Source organism: Rhododendron vialii, chromosome 3a (assembly GCF_030253575.1).
Source record: "Rhododendron vialii isolate Sample 1 chromosome 3a, ASM3025357v1".
Classification (NCBI taxonomy): Eukaryota; Viridiplantae; Streptophyta; class Magnoliopsida; order Ericales; family Ericaceae; genus Rhododendron; species Rhododendron vialii.
This window is the reverse complement of record NC_080559.1, coordinates 21,562,064-21,570,912: the sequence shown is the minus strand read 5'-3', so window position 1 is coordinate 21,570,912 and position 8,849 is coordinate 21,562,064.

Genomic DNA, 8,849 nt, shown 5'->3' with positions numbered 1-8,849 from the left:
TCGTTTCCCTACTTTTCTTTAAGTATATTTTTACCCCTATATATTAGTTCTATTAATTAAAAGTGGCGAGAATCAACATCCATGTTGAAACGAAAAGATCAGACCCTATACTCTGTTTTCTTTTTTTCTTTTTTCCGTGTATACTACACGTGGTAGTTTGTAGAAACTTTGCACTGATATTACACTTTCAACCCTGAAAATTGTATGCCTGCAGATTTAGCCCCAAATATGTTTAGTATTCAATTGTTTGAACTCAAAATATGAGAGCAAATTCCTGGATGTTATGAATATATGCTTATGATCATTTACTTTGCCTAGAATGAAGTTATTATAATACGGTGAACAAAATAAGTAAATATTATTTTTAGTAAACTAATGAACATAATAAAGTATATGATAGAATAAGTGCTAATAACAAATTTGAACAAAAATAAAAATAAAAATAATATTTTTATGATCCATTGTTGTTGTCTAGTGTGTTTAATAGATATATTTTGTCATAGTAAGTAATACTAGACCTAATTGTTTATGAATGAAACAACGTATAAAATAAAGTGTTGCATTAGCTAAGAAATTGATTAAATGAAAATACGATTATCAAAAGTTAGAACTATAAACGGCTAAAGGTTGTAGCTGTAGTGCAACAAAATTTGAACATAGACCTTAACAAATTTAGTTATTACAGATTATATTCTAAATTCACTTATTAGTACCCTTACCCTAGACTTACTCCTAATACCCCAAGGCTTACGAAATTTGATAGAATTACTGATGAACATGTTTGCTCGATAAAAATTTTAAGCAAACCCAAAGGCATTGGCCAAATCCGAATCCCTTACGTGTTTAATTATTTGCACATATAGATTGCTATATTGTTATCTCATTGAAATATATCATTCTATGAATTGAGCTGTTATTGATCGCATCATGTTGTATGTGCTAGAATGGATGTCGATTCAGTGGGTGATTACGAGTAGCGATTCACGTAGACGATGTTAAGTAATGGGAAAATGGTAACTGATAAAGTGTTAAGTTATGAGGTTGTGGATTGTGATTTGAGCCATGGCTATGACAAGGGTAACTAATAGGGCCCTGTGTTGAAAAGGGTTACCTGCGAGGCCTAGTGATGAGATATATTATGACACTAATGTAGGATACGTCATGTGAAGTTTCTCTTTGAGGAAGGGAATGGGTCCCATGAGACGGTTATATTTCGTAAGACGTTAATGTATGATATGTCATGGGAAGTTTCTCTTTGAGGAAGGAAATTGGTCCCATGAGATGGTTATAGTTAGTGTGGGGTAGTGGATGTCCGACCCTATTATACGATACATCATGGGAGGATTCGATCCTCCTGTTATGGTCTTAAGTGAGAACATGCTAGGTACATAACTTAGGCGCGCTCACCTAGGACCCTGGTACAGGATAAGTAAGAGGAAGGGTAGACCCATGAGACGGTTGTAGTTAGTAGATGTGGGAGGAAAAGATCTCGTGGAGAGGATCCTTAGATTTCATGTAAGATGATGGATAGTAAAGAAAAAGATGATGTGTTATTATTCTGTACCTCTCCTGTATTATCAATTGTGATATTATTGTTATTATTGAATGCTAATTGTAGAGTAAAGGGTTGGTAGGATTAGGATTATTCTACTGAATGAATTATCACTCACGGATACGTTTGTATCCTGGTAAATAGGTTGCTTGGGCGATCAATTTGCCAGAGGGTGCAGGGTTCAATGATGGAGCTGTTTGACACAGGAGGAATACCAAGAGCAGAGACCGAGGATGCTTGAGATCTATATCAACACTAGAGTCGCTCTGAAGATGTTTAAATAAAATGTTAGATTTTTTTTTGTATTTTTTTAAATGTAGATTTTGTATAACAATAAATAGGGGCCTAATAGTTTATAAAATTCAGTGTATTTAGGGTTAATGCTTCCGAAATTCCTTAGAAAATCGGGGCGTTACACAATTTTTGCAGCTATCGCCCTAAATCCATAATGACTGTCACCAAGCATGTCAACAGTGTGAGAAATATAACACTGATGAGCTTGAGGTAATCGCTGAATGTAGTGATCAGGGTGTAGACACCCCAATCTGATTTCCCGATAGTTTTACTTTGTTTTTCGATTTCTTGTTTCCCCGATGATGAATCAGGTCGAAAACAGTCTTGAGAACTTGGAATGGCTTGAGTTTGGTGTACGCAGAACCCGTCCTTAGCCCTAAAACCCTTGAATCAAAACCTGGACCTTGCATTTGACAGTCACGCGACACACTGGGACCCTCGCGCGAGGATTCATTTGCCAGGTGGTGGTCAAAGTCAAAGTTTTGACTATTGACCCTCGCGGGGTTAGCTTGACCCTCGCGCGATGGTCTCACTGTCTCGCGCGATGGTCAACACCTGTCGTTTTCACCCAGATTGCGTGGTGGTCAGGGGGCTACAGGCCTATGTGACCCCGTTTCTTCGACTGAACAGCGTTCTGGGGGGGCTCCCCTTGCTCCACCTCACCCCCCATTCTCCCATCACCTTTGCCACCCCACTTCTCCACCAAGCATTTGTGACCAGCCTTGTTGGCTGGTTACATGGCCTTGTCTAGCCACTAACCAACCCATTCTTCTATAAAAACCGCCCCCATCCTTCATTTCAAAGGGTTACCAATTTCTCTCCAAGAAAGAAGAAGGAAAGCTCAAGCATAAACATCCCATACCACACTCACTCCCATACAATCACCTTCCAAACCTCACCACCTCATTCAAGCCATCTCCAAGACACTCTAGCAAAGGTATAATACCTTTCTGCTCACTGTTCGAACCCCTGAGGGGGGCTGGCTGGGTCAAGGCTGGTAATCAATACCAGTTCTGGCCCTAAAGTTGGCAAGGTTTCAAGAGCCGTCACCAAGCACACCCTCGCGCGATGGTCCCACATACTCGCGCGATAGTTCTGTCTGCGTGAGATTAGACCACGTGGGGAAGGGATGCTGGTCTTTAAGTTTTTTGTTGTGTTCATAGTCATTTTCAAGTCTTTTAAAAGTATTAGTTCACTGTTTTGTATGTTAAAAATCATCGTTTAGCTTAGTTTATAGCTTCACTTGGTTCAGAATGCTCTTGGGATGCTCTTGAATATGTCTCAGAGCCCTAAATATGCAGAGCAATTCCTGGAAGTCCAGTCTGAACAATCGCGCGCCTGTATCACACTGTCGCGCGACGGTTCTGCGTTTTCCAGGGACTGCCCTTGCATGAGCAGCTTGGCCTTGGCCTCTGTTTAGGGGTCGTGTTTCCATAATATTTTCATCTGTCTGTTGTAATATTATTTACTTTCAAGTACTTATAAACTGCTTGGTTTGCGCCTGGGTGTGCACTGGTCCTTCCAGAGCCCAGAAGGGAGTAAAATTCAAACCATTGGTAGGGCATCAATACTCGCGCGAGTGTATGGTTGTGTCGCGCGATGGTTTGGTGGCATGCAGATGGTTTCACGCATGCAAGGTGGCTGTCTGTTCGTGCCAAAATCATACACAGCACTGTTTTGATGTTTGATCGATATTTTTGAACTTTATTCCATTTATTATTTCTTATCTCGCCCATCCATGCCATATCCATCACATCCTGCAAACTGTTACAGTTTTAAATCCCCGATTAACTGTTTCCCCGCCCTAATTGGCTAAAAATTGATTAATCAAACAGAATCGCAAACAAACATTTTTTCGCAAATGCCTAAGTAGAGACCGATCTCCGGATTGGGCGAGAGGGGTGCCATAAAACCCTTCCCCTCTTGTAACCTGGCTCCCGAACCCAGATATGGTTATGACGGACTGGTTCCTTGACTTTTTCAAATCAAACAGCGCAGCAAGTGCTTCGAAATACGGTTCCTTGGGTGTCGGACCTTCAAAACCCGAGTGGCGACTCTGTATTTTCGCGAGCGCTTGCTTCCCCACTCGCGCTCCCTCAACCCGGGCCCTTGCGTTTCGGAATCCGGAAATTCCGAAGGGCACGCTGCCCACAGTGGCGACTCTACTGGGGATATAAACGGTATTGGTCTATGTTTAGATTTCAATACACTTGAAGAACGATCCCACAAAAGTTTGTCAAAACGGTGAGCTTCGCGCTGCCGAAGGTTGGAATGGTGATTTAACGGGACCTCATGTCCGGCCAATCCAATCTGGGGCTTTTCGGACCGTTCTCTCATGTAGTTTCTTCTAAGCATTGACTAAATAAAGTGAGCCAAATTTGAAAAGGCATTTGCGAAATTGTGATTCTGTTCCATTAAATCAATTTTTAGCATTCTCATTTGCATCGATGTGGGATAAGCCTCGTTGGATCGTTTTGGCAATCCGGCACGGTTTACCGGAGCCCGGGGACCCCGAATGACCAACAACCTCCGACGATGATAGGTCATTCTACCGTTCGACTGTTGCTCTGCGTTTACGCGGGCAACGGGAGGTATATCTTTGGCCTTAGTCCGGGGAACCCGTTACAAGCCAAAACCAGCCTTTGCATGTACAAAGCATTAGAACTCTCCAAAATAGGACAGGTACCTGCAGGGTAAGATCTACTTACATTTAACCCCCATATACTGCCTACGTGTTACTGCTTTCCCTATCGCATGTACTGTACATACACTATTTTGCATAGGAGCATGCTTAAGGTTGTCTTGTCTTTCAAGTTTGTCATGCGCTGTCTAAGACGTTGTTGGACCCGATGAGGAGTCGTTCATTCATTCGAATGTTCGTTATCAATCGCAAAGTCCTTAGTTCAATGAGACTTTAGGAAATCAAAATTTACTACATCCTTGGCTCATGCCCGATTAAGGATTCAACCAACAATAAGGAACAACGAAGTAGTGATGCCGTGTCACTGGCGCCACCCAGGTTGAAGTGCGTTGTCACTATACACCGCGGTGTTCAAGGTTAAGGTGTCACGCCATCAACACCGAGTTGTTTCAAGTTCAAAGTTGAATCTTCAAAAGGGACTAGCCAAAGATTTAGTCTATTTTGACTTCTTTTAGGATCTGTCGATCTACTCAAGGACACATCACCGAAAAGAATTCTGAGGATTCCGGCAACGTCTGAAACTCGTGAGGCAAACTCGTCTCTGGAACTGTACATACATACATACCGCTTTGCGTAGGGGCATGTTTAGGGCGGCTTCTATGGTGTCTTTCTTTCGAGTCTGTCTTATGTTTATTAGGACACTGCTAGGCCCGATGAAGAGTCATGCATCTTCGCGGTGCGTGTTATCAGATTTTCAAAAGTCCTAGGATCAGCAAGACTTTGGGAAATCAAAACTCTCTAAGTCCTTGTCTATATCCCAATTGAAGTTTCAAACAGAAAACAAGGAACGACGGAGAGAATGCCGTGATCTTATACCACCCTGGTTATCGTGCGCAACACGTACACCGCTCGGGCTATGGCACTGTGTTGCCTACGCCGCCCCGGTAAGGTATCACGTCATTCACCCTGAGTTATTCCGAGTTCAAAGTTGAAACTTCAAGAACGGAAAAGTCAAAAGGCTTAGACTATTTTTGACATCTCTTAGTATTATTCGATTCAAACAAGGATACACTCTCGAAAAGAAATCCGAGGATTTTGGCAGCGTCCGAACATCATGAGATAGACTCGTCTGTAGTCTTAGAGTCTAGGGGCAACACTGACGACGATGGTTGTGTTATCACTTTAAAGTCTTTTGTTTAGAGTAAGGTTGCTGCAGGGCCCTTATCGAACCTTTTTTACAGCAAAGCAAAGCAGGATTCTGAACCATTGCGCCACCAAGGAAAGTATCGAGGCAGAAAGCCAAACCCACTTGGGAACGTCTGCATCAGAATTCCGTTCAAAGGCTAGTCAGGTTGCAAGCTCAGGCAGTCACAACGGAAGACTCTCCGTGTTCCCTGTTGGCCGCTTTACAGTGAGGATCACCGTCAGTTATTCAGGAAATTGAATCTCCAGCGTCACCAACCTCTTCGTCCTCGTCAAGTTCATCCGGAACCTCCATTATGACAGATAATCCGCAACCACTGAGTCTCGAAACCATACTCATGAACATCCAGAACAGCATCGCCACCATGCATCAAAAGGGTGCTCAGACTGATGCAAATCTCACTAGGCTCAATGACCTTATCAACACTCATCTTCCGCCAGCTGCAGAAGTGGGAGGCGAGGTCGATGAGGACGACCATGCGGAGCCAATCTTTGTTGAAGACCCCAACCATGCAGGGCGGATCATAATTCAGCCCAACCCGAGAGAGGCTCACCCGGAGGCTGCGAATCTGAATCTCGCTGTGGCAAGACCCGTTTTGGATCCTAACATGACTGCTCTCATGGCAAAGATCGTCAAGTTGGAGGAATCTGTGTCCAAGTCCGAAAAGATCAGCGCTGGGGGAATTGATTTAGATCGCCTCTGCTTATATCCCAATGCTAAGCTCCCCGACAAGTTCAAAATGCCCGATCTCGCCAACTTTGATGGGAGTGGTGACCCGAAGACTCATCTTTATGGCTATCATGCCGCCATGAAACTCTTGGCTGTTGAACCCGAGGCCATGTCCCAGCTGTTCCCTCAGACTCTCTCGGGACCCGCTTTTCACTGGTTTTTGTTGCTTGACATTGCTAAAAGGAGGACGTGGGAAGACATCGGTGCTGCGTTTATTTCGCAGTATAGTTACAACTCCCAGCTCAAGATGACAACCCGAGAGCTTGAGTCCACGAAAATGGAAGCTAAGGAATCCTTCGCGGATTTTGTCAAAAGATGGAGGACGAAGGCTGCTCAGATGACCGATCGCCCGAGTGAGAGAGATCAGCTCCGAATCATCTCTCGCAATCTTCAGCCTGATTATGCTAGGCATTTGGTTCTTGTCCAAGCCTCCTCAAACTTTGATACTTTCTTTGAATCTGGTTTGGCCATTGAGGATGCGCTACAAAGTGGGATTCTGTCAAGAGGGGAGTCCTCTAACCCTTCGAAACCAAAGCCTCGGGTCTACTCAGGGAACACCAATGCGTTGTTTGGCAGTGGGGGATCTTCCAACACAGCAACCAGCGGCACTAACGCCTCCTCTTCCAATGCAACCAATCGCATCGCTGAGATTAACCAAGTGCAAACCCCTCAAAATAACCGGCCCCGCAGTCAGCCCCGCAGTTTCTCTGCATTTGAAGCTCCACTGTCATCTGTCATGGAGAAGTTAATCCAGTCAGGGCATTTGAAACCCCTTGACCCAACTCTTCTGCCTAAGAACCCTTCACCCAACTTCAAAGCCAATCTTTATTGTGCCTACCACCAAAGGGCTGGACATCTTACGGACTCCTGTTTCCGTCTCCGACATGCGATTCAGGATCTTATAGATGAAGGGACTCTCCACGCTCCACCTCCACGAACCCAAAAACCAAACATCCTTTCCAACTCCCTGCCAAAGCATAATGCTGCTCCTCGCATCAACCAAATATCCCTCAGCTCCACTTATATCAACCCTAACTCCACTATATTCAACCCCACTGACCATATAGCCTCCACAGACCAACCCAAGCCGGTCGTGCCCATGCCTTCTCAGCCCGAAGCCGAGATCTTCTACATCCATCTTGAAGAAGGACAATCGTCCAATCCTAATGTGCCCCTCGCGCGCTTGCAGAATGGAACGTTTGTGTTAAACGCTTCCATCAGCGACCTGTTTCACCAGTCCATCCCTTCCGTGCAGCTCAACTCTGCTTCTTCCTTGGACAGCCCGTATTTTGATGTGACGGATCCAAACTCCTCTCCGAATTTGATAAGCCGTTTTAGGTCTGCTGTCCCTCTTCTACCGGAACAGCAGGTTGATATGCAAGCAGTGGGGTGGGCTATTGCCGATAATGATGACTATGCAGCCCCCATAATCAATGAATGGATGGAGCTAAAATTAGACGGCTTCCCCCAGAACCCCGAATATGTCCCTTTTAACCACGCTTGGTATGACGCCTGGATGGCTAATTATGAGGCAGACATGCTTGACCCTTTGGATGGATTCTCGTTTGGCATGCTATTTCAACAGCCTGAACCTGTTCTGCCTGAGGAGGAGTACTATTGGGATCCCGAGCCCGCATGGCAGTTTCCATTGGAGTTTGACCTCAATCCTCTTCAAGGATACGCTCTGCCCAATCATGAGATTCAATTCATAGAAGAGGGTCTCGTTTAGGAGGAAACTTGCGTCTTGGGGGAATGCTTTCTCCCTTCTACTCTTGACAGGCTGGTTGACTCTGTAACTAACACTGAGTACGACCCTACATTTTACATCGTTAGCGAGGAACTCTCGCGCCCCTCACCGCTTTATCTGACCGAGGAAGATCGCAGCATTATGGTTACAGACCTTGTTCCACCGACTGACCTCTGAGACGTTGATGATGTGGTTAATATCCACGTTGGGTCCGAGGTTTGGACTGTCAACCGCTCTCTTGCCGATGGGGGACTCTGGGACGTCCCATTTATTGCTAACACGGAGCCCATTAGGGAGGCTGTAGCTGTTAAGGATCTAGATTTCTGGGAGTCGCTGCTGTTGAACGATTTGGCTCAAGACCTCGATCTAGGTGTGGAAGTACCTATAGCCCCACCGCCTTCAGACAAAGGAAAACACAAATTGGGGAAAGTCCCTGCTGATCTGTGGAATGACAGTCAAGACCTTCAAGTGATACCCTCTCTAGAGAACGTTCTCAACGTTACGAGGAGTGGACGAATTTTTCAGCCTACCAATCTACAGGCCGGGAGCTCGTCCAATTCTTCTAACCAAAGGAACGAACCTTCTGCATTCTCAAGGTCTGCACCGTTTGAGGTACCTCCTAGCTCCCCGAATGATGACATGATTCAGAGGCAGCTGGAGCGAATCCCTGCCGCTATATCAC